Here is a 12,022-nt window from a genome sequence, read left to right as displayed (position 1 = left end):
GCTAATTGGGCTGAATGGAGTGTGGCTAATTGGGCTGAATGGAGTGTGGCTAATTGGGCTGAATGGAGTGTGGCTAATTGGGCTGAATGGAGTGTTGCTAATTGGGCTGAATGGAGTGTGTGGCAGGAGATATGAAATAGAACCCGTGCTGACAGCTAGCTCACATCCATGCAGTTTCCAGGCGCAATCAGCACTACCACTGCACTGCACACCCAGCTAGCTACTGCAGCACTCCACACCCAGCTAGCTACCACTGCACTGCACACCCTGCTAGTTACCGCAGCACTGCACTGCACACCTATCTAGCTACTACAGCATTTCACTCCACACCTAGCTAGCTAGCTACTGCACATGTAGCTACTGTTAACACCACAACTCAAAACAGGCCAGTGTGTCAGTGGAGGCTCCTCAGAGGATGATGGGGAGGACCATCTTCCTCAGTGAATTTCCTAAAAATAAAAATGGTTAAACATAAACAATATTATCCTTTTTAGATAAAACTATGCTAAATATAATCACGTCACCAAATAATTGATTAAAACAAACTGTTTTGCAAAGAAGGTCTACAGTAGCCTCAACAGCACTCTGTAGGGTAGCACCATTGTGTAGCTGGAGGACAGCTAGCTTCCGTCCTCCTCTGTGTACATTGACTTCAATACAAAACCTAGGAGACTTGTGGTTCTCACCCGATTCCATAGACTTACACAGTAATTATGACAACTTCCAGAGGACCTCCTCCAACCTATCAGAGCTCTTGCAGCATGAACTGACATGTTGTCCACCCAATCAAAGGATCAGAGAATGAATCGAGTACTGAAAGCATAAGCTACAGCTAACTAGCACTGCAGTGCATAACATGTTGTGAGTAGTTGACTCAAAGATAGAGACAAAAGTTTTAAAAAATTTACAAATTAATTTCTTCCAAAATGAAGGAGAAGCAAGAGTGATATATATATATAGAGAGAGAGATTGTCATTTCTTTCCACTTTCAGTTTCACTTACTTAGCTAGCAAATGCAGCTAGCTAGTTTAGCCTACTGAAACAACCTGCTCAAACAGAGGGATGCTATGTTAGCTAGCTGGCGATGTCTTTCCAACACAACAGTGGAACTCTTCCAAGTCAAGGTAAGGCTTTACTAATTTATTGCCACCGGTGCCCACTGGTGTAACTGCTTACTGACTGTACACTGTAACGTTACTGCATGATTGTAGCAGGTTTATTAATGCGTTAGTTCTATTAGCAATGCTGACTATGAGGTTACTTCAGCTAATATGGTGACAACAATGTAGGCTGTTTGGCTTGGAAAGGTTTTCCACCTGGACACATACAGCTGATGTGTTGGTCGTTGTAGTCTACAAGTGAAGGGAAGAGGTGAGAGGAGGAGAGCACATGGACGCAAGAAGGAATACAACGTGGCTGCTATGAAAGTGAACTGTGTTTACGCGTGATCAGGGGTGTATTCATTCTGCCGATTCTGTTGAAAAGTGTTTCTTAAACAGAAGCAAACGGAACAAAACAGGGATATAAACATACTTGAATTCGTCCAATAGAAACTCTAATTTGCAACTGTTGGACTAATGATTACACCCTAGATCAACTAGATGCAGGTAAGAGTGTGTAAGGCGTTATTGAATGTCACTGTCTGTCCATGTATCACTGTCTGTCATCTCATATTTGTCTCTCGACCTGTGTGCACCTACGTTGTAAACTTTCATTCATAGGCTAGGTTGTATCAACCTCATGATGTGTATAGGGAAAATTCTAGTATCATGTAGTAGCCTAAACCTATTGCTGTTACATTGAACTGGGTGAATGGAATATGAATGACAGTAACCTAAACCTATCACTGTTACATTGAACTGGGTGAATATGAATGACAGTATCCTAAACCTATCACTGTTACATTGAACTGGGTGAATATGAATGACAGTCATCCAATATGCTCTAATAGAAATAAGGCTGTGCTCATGAAAACAAAAATCGTCACTGACCGCCACTGGTGTGTGTGTGTTTGTTCTGTATCTGAAGCGATTGCCCAAAGCCAAACCACAGTGGCCGCAGGCTTCTGTTCCAGTCCAGCGCTAACAGATTAAACTTCAAATGTACATTTCTCATCCCTAGCCTTGGGGCCAGAAGATAAAGATCTGCTATTACATCAACTAAAAAAAGATATCTAGATATCTATTCTAATGTCTAATMTTTCATTCATCAACGTCTGCAGGATTCCTTTCTCTTCCTTGTCCCCCATTAACACGGCAGTCATTTAGAGGGTTTTAAGCAAGTCAATAACACATCATTCAGACGGAAAAATCAATGGCGCATGGCATTTTGTTCTATTTTTGTGCAGTGAGGTTCGCTACTTCGCTTCCCATATTGGAGGGATGTAGAGCGGGCAATTCATTCTAGGAGCCAGCCTTGGCCCCTGACTGTCACTACACACTACCTGGTCCCTCCACATCGGTCACTGGCTTCATTAATAAGTGCATCGATGACGTCGTCCCCACAGTGACATATCCCAACCAGAAGCCATGGATTAAAGGCAACATCCGCACTGAGCAAAAGGCTTGAGCTTCTGCTTTCAAGGAGTGTGACACTAATCCGAACGGTTATAAGAACTCCTGCTACGACCTCCAGCGAGCCATCAAACAGGCAAAGCGTAAATACAGGACAAAGATCGAATCCTACTATGCCGGCTCTGACGCTCGTCGGATGTGGCAGGGCTGGCAAACTATCACAAATTACAAAGGAAAACCCAGCCGCGAGCTGCCGAGTGATGTGAGCCTACCAGACAACCTAAATGCCTTCTATGCTCACTTCGAGGCAAGAAACACTGAACCATGCATGAGAGCACCAGCTTTTCCGGACGACTGTGTGATCACGCTCTCGGTAGCCGATATGAGAAAGACCTTTAAACAGGTTAAACAGGAAAATGGGAGAAGTGTCTTTAATTTGTGAGAACAGAAGAGGAGAGATGGGAGATGGCTCTTATGTGTGAGAACAGAAGCGGAGGATCTGAGCCCTAGGACCATGCCTCAGGACTACCTGTCCTGATTACTCCTGGCTGTCCCCAGTCCACCTGGTCGTGCTGCTGCTCCAGTTTCAACTGTTCTGCCTGCGGCTATGAAACCCTGACCTATTCACCAGACGTGCTACCTGTCCCAGACCTGCTGTTTTTGACGTTCTTTCTCTCTCTCTACCGCACCTGCTGTCTCGACCTCTGATTCACCCTGCTGGTCATCTATGAACGTTTGAACATCTTGAAGAACAATCTGGCCTTAATGGCCATGTACTATCTCCACCCAGCACAGCCGTAGAGGACTGGCTACTCCTCAGAGCCTGGTTCCTCTCTAGGTTTCTTCCTAGGTTCCTGCCTTTCTACGGAGTTTTTCCTCRCCACCGTGCTTCTGCATTGCTTGCTGTTTGGGGTTTTAGGCTGGGTTTCTGTACAGCACTTTGTGACATCACTGCTGACGTAGAAAGGGCTTTATAAATACATTTGATTGATTGACAGAGAAGACGGGTCTCTAATGAGAACAGAATAGGAGAGACGGGAGAAGATATGGAGAGATGAGAGATGGGAAAAGAGGAGAGACGGGAGAAGATATGGAGGTCTGGGCTGTAATGCAAGTCGTATTTGATTATGTACAATAAGGTTAGATTTGAAGTTACAACATACTAGTGCAGTGTTGTTACTTGAGTAATTCAATTGATAATTCACAGAATAACCATGGCTGTGTTCCAAATGGCACCCTATTCCCATAGTGCACTACTTTTTACCGGGGATCATAAGACTCATTTGATTCATAGGGTTGATAGGACTCATAATGATCACAGGACTCATAGGGGACATAGAACTCATAGGGGACATAGAACTCATAGGGGACATAGGGATCATAGGGGACATAGAACTCATAGGGGACAATAGAACTCATAGGGACATAGGGATCATGGGGACGTAGGGATCAGTGAGGGGACATAGGGAGCTATGAGGCGGACAGTAGGATCTATAGGCGACATAGAACTCATAGGACATAGGGACTCATATGGAGACATAGAAATAATAGGAACATAGAATCATAGGGGAATAGGCGATCATAGGGAATAGAACTCATAGGGACATAGGGATCATAGACGTGACATACGAACCATAGGGACATAGACTATAGGGGAGATAGAACTTCTTACTATAGGAGAATAGGGGTTCCATTTCAGAACACACCATGTGAAGTGTTACTGAGGGTACACAACCAGACACCATTTGAAGTGTTACTGAGGGTACACAACCGACCACCCATTGTGAAGTGTTACTGAGGTACACACCAGACACCATGGAAAGTGTTACCTTGCAGGTACACAACAGACACCATGTGAAGCTGTTCAACAAAATCTGGCGTTACTGAGGTACACAACCAAGCCCATGTGAATTTACTGAGGGGGTACACAACCAGAACCATGTGTCTAGTGTCTACTGGGTACACAGACGCATGACCACATCGTGACAGTGGTTTACTGAGCGGTACACAACAGACACCATGTTGAAGTGTTATGAGGGTACACAACCAGACACCATGTGATGTTATGTAGGTCACAACAGCACATGTTAAGCTGTTACTGAGCGTAACACAACCAGACACCATGTGAAGTTTACTTGAGGGTACACAACCAGACACCATGTGAAGTGTTACTGAGGGTCACACAACCAGACACCGGAAGTAACTGAGGACAATGAACATGAGTCGTTACTGAGGAGGTCGGCAACCAGACACTGTGATCGTTAGCTGAGGGGTACACACCAACACCATGTGAGCGATCTTAGCTGAGGGCCTCACACCCCGCACCACCCCCATGTGAGCTCGTTACCCTGAGCCGTACACCAACCAGACACCATGTGAAGTGTTACTGAGGGGGTACACAACAAGACACCATGTGAAGTGTTACTGAGGGTACACAACCAGAGAAAGACTGCAACATTGATTTTAGAAGGATGTAAGTTACATTATTGATTATAGAAGGATGTAAGTTACAGTATTGATTATAGAAGGATGTAAGTTAAGTATTGATTATAGAATGATGTAAGTTACAGTATTGATTATAGAAGGATGTAAGTTACATTATTGATTATAGAAGGATGTAAGTTGATTGTTAGTAGACATAACGTCAGACATCACAACTCCCACTGGGCCCACAGTAAACCAATACTTTATCAACATTAAGACATGTTTCCGTGTCAAATTAAGGGAATCTAATAATGTCAGATAAAGTTCCACTCTGACATAAGACAGTTCACATACACACTAACACAGAGCTGTCAGTCAGAGTCCCAAACGGTGCCCTATTCCCTATATAGTGCACTACTTTTGACCAGTGACCCAGTGAGCCCTGGTCAAAAGTAGTGCACTATATAGGGAATAGGGTGCCATTTAGGACAMGCCTACAGTGATTCTCTATGAATGAATAATATCACAGCTCTCTCATGTCAATCCAGACCTGGTGATATGGGTTGTTGTAGGGGTTGCATAGCTACATATCAATTTTTTTTTAGAAAGAATTGTGTCAAACACTGAAATGCCAGACGAGACGCCGTTCCAAAACATCCCGGAGACAGATGTTATTTCACCCCATGAGGAGAATCTGATGACAATGGACTAACATGGCACTGCTCGAGATTCCATTCGGGAAACGCAAACAATGGGAAAAATCTGTATTGGGAGGGAGACAGGGTTTCCTTCCCAAAGTGGGAACGTTCCCATTGAGGAAAGGAAACCTCGCGGAATACCGTGCTAGATAATATGCAAATCATTTGCCTCTCTGCTTTTTGAGTTCCGGAATTTCAGAATGTACACTCGTACATGATTCACCAATGAGATTTAAACAAATCTGAGGGGTGGAGACTTCCACGTAAGGTTCTATATTTAGATATGGGGGGGAGGAACCGTAAATAGAAGGGATTATTTGAATTCTATTGGTGGAACATGTCCTGAAATATGTTTCCTTTAATAATCATATCATGGGGGTGGATTCTACACACATCATCAGGACTTGGTTTTACGTAGGTTTAATGGAGTCACAATGTACCATCATATTATATCCTTACTGTATACAGTCACTCCTTTTGACCGGATCTCTGAGGCCCTGGTCAGAGGTAGCTCTACAGCCCTAGTCAGAGGTAGCTCTACGGCCCTGGTCAGAGGTAGCTCTACGGCCCTAGTCAGAGGTAGCTCTACGGCCCTAGTCAGAGGTAGCTCTACGGCCCTAGTCAGAGGTAGCTCTACGGCCCTGGTCAGAGGTAGCTCTACGTCCCTGGTCAGAGGTAGCTCTACGGCCCTAGTCAGAGGTAGTTCTACGGCCCTAGTCAGAGGTAGCTCTACGGCCCTGGTTAATGGTAGCTCTACGGCCCTAGTCAGAGGTAGAGGTGAATGATTTAAACTACAGAAGAAATGCAATACTCCAGGTCAGTATGATCAGTGATCCTGCCTAAATGCATATATGCTTTACATTACTTTGTGTGAATGATACCTCTTAACATTTAAACAATGTGAAATTCGAATAGAAAAATAATTTGTTTAATACTTCTTCTTCGTATTCTGTGGCTGCATGAAATAACAAACGTAATGTGACTTCAGCGATTACATTTGGCTGACGTCATCTTTGTGGCTCCCTGATGAAACGGTAACATCCATTATCCACTAACCCACCGTTCCTAGGCCGTCATTGAAAATAACAATTTGTTTCTTAACTGACTTGCTTATTTGTTAAATAAAGTTTTTTTTAAATATGTTTAATTACTGTAGTTAGGCTTAGCCAAGCTGTACCTAGTGTTAAATACATTCAATGAACTGTGCTGAAATCGACACCCAACGGGTGAAATGGTGTGTCCCATGAATGTGTCAGCTCAATCACAAAGTGCCTGGGTTTCTACCATGATAACATATGGCATTTTTGGGATCATTTAGCTATTTGACTTTGAATTTTAGGACCCCCGAAGGTATTTTTTTTAAACACCTTGAATAACATAGTCAACCCTGAGATGGTCTGTCTCCACCCTGAGATGGTCTGTCTCCACCCTGAGATGGTCTGTCTCCACCCTGAGATGGGCTGTCTGTCCCTCCACCCAGAGATGGACTGTCTGTCCCTCCACCCTGAGATGGGCTGTCTGTCCCCTCACCCTGAGATGGACTGTCTGTCCCTCCATACTGAGATGGGCTGTCTGTCCCACACTGAGCGCTGATGGTCCATCAGGCAGAGGTCATAGAGAAGCCAGATTTAGACATTGCATATAATTTTGCAGTTCCATTTCATGCCATGCTGTTCATTTAAATCATTTATTATAATTTACCGGTTTCTCGCATTATTTATCCCGGGAAAAGGGAGTGGTTTTGGGTCGGTAAATCTCGGTAACCCGGGTTCCCGCCGTTCAACCCTAGTACAGAGCCAAAACAACTAAACATGCGTCACCGTCCCAATACTATTGGAGCTAACGGTACTTCCATTCTTTTAACTGGTACCGGGGGACCTTCAGACGAGTCTTGTTAGGCTTGTAGGCGTCCTGTGTTCGTGAGAGTCTCACCTTTCCACAGAGGGGTCATAATAGTATGTAGCCCAAACTGTTCGGACGCTCCAGACAGAAGTTGGCAGATCGGCGGTATCGACCTCAGACAAGTCCCGTGAACCTTTTTGGGGGTCGAGGAGCTAAACGGGATGTTTTCGGGACGTCTCCTGGTCTGACCAACACGGTCATAGCTCTGCCACCTTCCACCACTTGATGTGGAACACCAACCATAAGACGAGAGGGACGGAAAGACAAACATAGACAGATGCGTGAAAGACACATGACAGATGCGAAAAAGGACAACATAGAACAGTATTGCGGAAAGACAACAAGACAGATCGGAAGTAGACAACATAGACAGATGCGGTGAAGACACATAGACAAGATGGCCGGAAAGACAAAATAGACAGATGCGGAAAGACACACATACAGATTGCGGAAAAAGACATACCAACTAAGACAGATGCGGAAAGACCAAAACATAGACAGATGGTGGAAAGCACACACACATACACAATGCGAGAAGACAACATACAGATGCGAAAGACACATAGACAGATGTGAAAGACAACATAGCAGAATGGGAAAAGGAACAACATCGACAGATGCGAGAAAAGACAAACATAGACAGATGCGAAAGACAACATAGACAAGATGTGGAAAGAACAACATAAGACAAGAAGCTGAAAAAGACAACATAGACAGATATGGAAAAGACAGACATTAAGGACAGATGCGGAAAGACAACAGAGTTTTAGGCGGGGGAAAAACCCCCAGGAGGATTTGCAGAACCAACTAATCGAATAGACAATGCTGGAAAATCACATAGACAGATGTGGAAAACAACATAGACCAAGTGTGGAAAAGAACAACATAGACAGATGTGGAAGAACAACATAGACAGATGTGGAAACAAACATAGACAGATGTGGAAAAGACAACATAGACAGATGCGGAAAGACAACATAGACAATGGCGAAAAGACAACATAGACAGATGCGGAAAGACACATAGACAGGATGCGAAAGACAAACATAGACAGATGCGGAAAGGACAACATAGACAGAGTGGAAGACAACAATAGACAGATGTGGAAAGGACAACATAGACAGCGATATGGAAAGACAACATATGAAGATGTGGACAGACAAACATAGACAAGAGAGTGTGAAAGACAACATAGACAGATGTGGAAAAGACGAACATAGACAGATGTAGGAAAGAAAACATAGACAGATCGGAAGATCAAACATAGACAGTATGCGGAAAGACACATAGACAGATCGGAATAGACAACATAACAGATCGAATAGAACAACGAACAGAGCCGAAAAGACAATACCATTAGACATCTGCATGTTGGAAAGATCAACCATAGGAACAGATACGGAAAGACAACATAGACAGAGTGGAAAGATCATACATAGAAGATGCGGAAAGACAACATAGGACAGATGTGAATAGACAACATCAGACAGATGCGAACAGACCAACAGAGACAGATGCCCCGGACCATAAGACAAACATAACCCCAGTGATACCAAACTATAAACAAAAATACCACCCCATTGAAGAGATAATAAAAAGAGTAAAAAGTGATACAAAGTAAAGAACGACATAATACTACATATACAAATGAACCCATCTATGCGGAAAGAAATCATAGACAGATGTGAAAGACAAACATAGACAGATGCGAAAGACAACATAGACAGATGTTGGAAAACTGATACAAACATAGACGATGTGGAAGACAACCCATAGACAGATGCGAAAGACAACATAGACAAGAAATGTGGCGGATTGAGATACTAAGCACATTAAATATTATCTCTAGCTTTCAATGGTTGTAAAGTACTTAAGTCAAAATTATTTAAAGTACTACTTAAGTAGTTTTGTTTGGATATCTGTACTTTACTATTTACATTTTTGACTACTTTTACTTTTACTCCACTACATTCCTTAAGAAAATATTGTACTTTTTACTCCTCACATTTTCCTTGACACCCAAAAGTACTTGTTACATTTTGAATGCTTAGTAAGACAGGAAAATGGTCCAATTCACCCACTTATCAACCGAACATCCCTGGTCATCCCTACTGCCTCTGATCTGGAGGACTCACTAAACAGGGAACACCCCTGGTCATCCCTACTGCCTCTGATCTGGAGGACTCACTAAATAGAGAACATCCCTGGTCACCCCTACTGCCTCTGATCTGGAGGACTCACTAAACACAGAACATCTGTATTTTTTTGTTTGTATTATGCTAATTGTTGTATTATGCTAATTTGATTTCTGCGGGCCTTGGACTCTGGGGGTTAAAACCTGCGATCGGATTGAATCCTGGCCTTAATTTCCGGTTAATCCTGGCCTTAATTTCCKGGTTAATCCTGGCCTTAATTTCCAGTTAATCCTGGCCTTAATTTCCGGGTTAATCCTGGCCTTAATTTCCAGTTAATCCTGGCCTTAATTTCCAGTTAATCCTGGCCTTAATTTCCGGTTAATCCTGGCCTTAATTTCCAGTTAATCCTGGCTTTAATTTCCGGTTAATCCGGGCCTTAATTCAGTTACCTAAATGTGATGTTGTTTCTTCTTCACCTGATTTTCACGACACAGAAACAATAAAGAAAAGACATCAGACATTTGTCAACATGAACCGAGGTGACTTTACTGCATTTCAGGAAGAGACACTGTTTCCTTATTATAACACGTTGCTAATCCCACATCCTCCATGTCAGTGAACAAGTGATCCAAGTAGAGTTGCAAAATTATGATAATTTTCACCCCAAAAAAMCCCCAGGGTTTTCCAGAAATCCTGGTTGGACGATTCCTGGTCTCACAACCAGGATTTCTGGGAAACGGGGTAATTTTGGGAGTTACCGGAATTCCGCAACCCTAGATTCAAGTGATCTCTGAATGGGTGAAACCCTGCTAATTAATGGCTGGATGGTTTCGCCACTTCAGAGATGATTCCCAGTGAGCACACGATGTCGAAAAGACATMTTTTCAATATAAAATATGTTTTTARGCATCTTTTATACATATTTTCAATTTCTTTTCAGTTTCTTTTCAACGTCTTTTGCTCATAGGGTTCAGAATGCAGAGATTAAAAGCACCCAGTTGATGCCTTGGTGGCCGGGTCAATACAACACACACAATGGGTGTAGATGTAATCGACTTAACTGTGGAGGGAAGAGAAGGGTGAAAAATCCACGAACATAGAATCACTGGTCTATCAGAGACTTTTAGTCACTAAATGCCATGTCATCATTATAATCAACAACATGGTGTCCATTCTAGAACACATTAGGTATATTCTAGAACACCTTGTCCATTCCAGAATACTCTGCTACTATGCATTCTAGAACGGTAGGCAGCCTCTATGGTAGGCAAGGGGGCTTGTTACATTACACACTTTACAGGGGTGGGGTATTATGATTTTAGGTCCTTACCAACATGGCTGCCAAACTCTCCTCTACCTCTCTGGTGAGAAGAACCCATTCTAGTGACGCTGTCTGTGGTGAAGTGCCCTTACACGAGGGCAGGCAGACCAAGGGGGTATACTACAAATTAGGATCAAGGAGTTTGCCAGCTAACTTGCAGAAACATTCTTAATTGGTATTGATTGCTTCAACAACCAACAACTCATATATATATCATTGATCCTGCTTCATAGTATATCCCTCTGCAGGACCCAGAGGAGAGGTTGGCCCAACCTGCTGTGCTTCCCCCTGCAGGACCCAGAGGAGAGGTTGGCCCAACCTGCTGCTTCCCCCTGCAGGACCCAGAGGAGAGGTTGGCCCAACCTGCTGTGCTTCCCCCTAACCACGTCACAGTCCCCTGATAGCAGAGTTGGGCTCAATTCCAATTGAGGTCAGTCAATTCAGGAAATAAACTGAAATTGCAATTCAATTATTGAACAAAATGGCATCCATTTTCATTGATTTCTCAATTAATTTAAAATAAGCTATTTATAAATGTTAAAAAATTTGCTTTTTTGTTGTTGTTTGTTTTAACTTCAAATCCCTTCCTGAATTGACTGACGTCCAATTGAATAGACCCTCACCCTGCCTGCTAGCTCTATTGATTAATGCTAAACACCAGGCAGGATGGCCTTTTTGTCCACACGAAGAAACCTTTTTCTGTGCATATGATATTTCTGCAAGTCATTCACATCCATATAGATAGATGATTACGTAWTTWTTWTTTTTTTGTTTATTTATTTATTAATATCAGCATGAAAGATAAGCTGGGTGAATATACTGTATGAGAAGACAACAGCTACAACTTTCACAGCACTGCTATTGGCTAATTTTATAATACAGTCAGTACTCAAGCATTGTTAGATGAATAAACTAGAAAATAAACATAATTACCCCTGGGAAAATAAGCTACACAACTTTGTCCCCCCCCCCCATAATGTTGCCTCTGTCTTCATGGCATGATATACATATTGGGTTTTGACCCATATC

The 12,022-nt window shown here is 42.9% G+C and overlaps 1 long non-coding RNA gene across 1 annotated transcript; it reads right to left on the bottom strand.

Moving 5' to 3' along the window:
- Positions 1-10,988: 10,988 nt before the first annotated feature.
- On the bottom strand, positions 10,989-11,677 carry LOC139024728 (uncharacterized). The gene is made up of 2 exons (XR_011476082.1): positions 11,313-11,677; positions 10,989-11,266 (listed from the first exon to the last, which is right to left on the bottom strand). It is a non-coding gene; the product is annotated as an uncharacterized lncRNA (long non-coding RNA).
- Positions 11,678-12,022: the final 345 nt, after the last annotated feature.

This window comes from Salvelinus sp. IW2-2015, unplaced genomic scaffold (assembly GCF_002910315.2).
Source record: "Salvelinus sp. IW2-2015 unplaced genomic scaffold, ASM291031v2 Un_scaffold1822, whole genome shotgun sequence".
NCBI classification, from domain to species: Eukaryota; Metazoa; Chordata; class Actinopteri; order Salmoniformes; family Salmonidae; genus Salvelinus; species Salvelinus sp. IW2-2015.
Note: the sequence above shows the minus strand (reverse complement) of the source record. Positions and strands in the feature narration are given on the sequence as shown.